Below are 2,696 nucleotides of genomic sequence, written 5' to 3'. Positions count from 1 at the left end.
CCTGCTGTTACGAATGATTATCCGGGACTAAAGCGATGGCACCACTCTAGTATGGGCATGCCCTGAGGTCTTGTGTGTTCCCAGGTTCTTTTAAAACGTAACTCTAGAACTAAACTTCCTTAAACCAATTCATCTCATTAAAATAAAAGTCTCTTTTTCTTAAGGCAAAAAGTGAGACTACTTTGTTACATCCAAACGGGTTGTAGAGACAACATTGAACCCCGTTAAAGTGAACCCGAATTAACATGGTATTCGCCCATAGTCACTTGTATGAGGTGACGTCTCGAAGTGACTAGAGTGTGATGCGATTGATGGCAAGTTCAAGTGCCATAGAGTCATGTGAGATGACTAGTCGATCATATAGGCAGACTGTTAGGAACACTTTGTCGGGCAGTGATCACTTATAGAGTTCTGGCAAATTTATATAGCCTGGTCGTGGCGAGAGCTACTATGTATTCTAATGAGTCGATTCTTTTGACTAAAGACCGTTCACCTAAGGTGGCACAGTTTCAGATTAACTTTGATTTGTGTTACTACGACCTTCGTAAATGGGGTCAAATGGGCATATTTTGGGTTATGATGGCTGTGGTTAGTCGAATGGAATGAGTGCAATAGGAATTGTCCACCCCCTTGTCAGGGTTAAAACAATATCTCAGGGTCACTCGAGGAGTAATGAATTGGAAATGCGTGGCCACGCTCGGATGGTATCTATGGTAGATAACTCCAGTCAATCAGTTATTCTCCAGATCGAGGAAACCACTCTCGATATGATCACTTGCAAGTACGACCCGAAAGACACCTTGCATTGAGTGGGAGATAGTAATCGGACAAGAGAATTGGTGACGCACACTTGTCGAGAACAAGTGGGAGATTGTTGGAATAAGTGTCCCCGACAATAATGCGATCACAATTGTCGATCATATTGATCACATATTTAAATCTCATACCAAGAATACGAAAGGGATGATACATTACATATATAGTCAACTGGTCCACACATATCGGTAATGATTGGCTGGCTAGAGTTTGACATTACTGTCGTGCGACGGTGGTGATCAGTTGATCCCTTGAGGTCACACGTAAAGGACGATTCCCTTAATTGAAAAGGTTAATTAATTGTATGTCGATACAGATTAATTAATTCCTTAAAATTGAACAAATTATTATCATAAGAGAGAAAATGACATCTTATTATAATGTGATTAAATAAGATTTTAATTAGTAATTTAAGAATTTATATTACTAAAATTAATCGGTGTTTGCGAAATACGCGAGATGAGAATGATAAGTTAGTCATGATTACAAGATGTTGTGAATTATGCTAACTAGTATTTAAATGACCATTTTATGTGAAAGTAATTTTGAATTACTAGTCAATTTGTTAAATGTGATTTATTTAATTTGTAAATGATATTTAATTTGTTAAATATGCATTTTAAATTAAAACATGACATAAGACATGTCACATCTCTCATGACATACAATTGTACAATTGGCAAAAATAATATGGACTCCATATTATACATATAAACCGAAAATTGGTGGGCATTGAGAGAAGTTTTGTCTTTTTCCATTTGTCTTATTCATTTGTCCAAAATGCTTGATAGTGACATGACTATGGACAAAAGCTTACACATTTGTCTTGTGAAGACAAAAAGGAAAAAGAAAAATTGGTCCTAATACTAAATGACCCACCGGTTTTGGGCATCATCAAGTGAGAAGTTTTTCTCTAAAAATTTATCATTCTCTTATGTTCATAAAAACTACCCTCTCTCTCTCTCTCTTGTTCTTCATAAAAATTCATTTTTATAAATCTAATTTGTATAAATCAAACACTAATAATACTACTAGTAGTATATGAGTATTAGTAATCAATTTTAAGGTAAACCACATTACAAATATCTAGTACATGTTAGTTTGTGGGATTAAGGGATAGTCTTGGGTGCTACTAATTGGAGGGCTTCTATTTTGAAGTCATGAATGTTCATCCAATATTGGAAAGCTCAAGAACTAACAAGAAGGAGATCTTGTTGGTGCCCATTTGACCGAAATTTAGATGGTGAGAAATTGATTTTCTTATCTCTTCTTATTTAGTTTGCATGCATAAGATTTAAATTAATTTTATGACTAAATTAATTTGTAACATATAAGAAAATGTTGTATAATGAGATATAGATTTCTAATAGACTTGTGTTTGAGCCTTTACAAATACTCTTTGGAAGTGTTCCAAAATCACAGCTTATTAGAATCATATGTCGTCTATACTTAATTATTGTTTCAAGTCTCTTGATTGCCATTCACACAATTTGGACTCTCCGCATTACTCCCTTTGTCCCGATTATTTGTTTAACTATTATATTAATATATTAATGGGTGTCGTATTCATTTGTTTACCTTTTTATGTTGAGAATTGTTTATCTTTCTATATTGAGAATATATTTAGTGGGTAGTTTGATTATCCATAAAACTTATTTTGCCAAAGTTGTTTAATTAAAAATTCAAATTGGAAATCACATGCTTTTTAGAATTTGTACGTGATTCAACTTCATAATCAATAAGATAGAATCGACCCTAATTACAAAATTGTTAGGATGTTATTTTCATGTATGCATATCATAAGAATAGAAATATGTGTAATTTATGCAACCTAATACTCCGTACTAATTAGTACCCTCCGTCCTAATCAATAATTTACA

The sequence above is a fragment of the Silene latifolia genome, chromosome Y (assembly GCF_048544455.1).
Source record: "Silene latifolia isolate original U9 population chromosome Y, ASM4854445v1, whole genome shotgun sequence".
Taxonomy (NCBI): domain Eukaryota; kingdom Viridiplantae; phylum Streptophyta; class Magnoliopsida; order Caryophyllales; family Caryophyllaceae; genus Silene; species Silene latifolia.
This window is presented reverse-complemented; position numbering follows the sequence as displayed.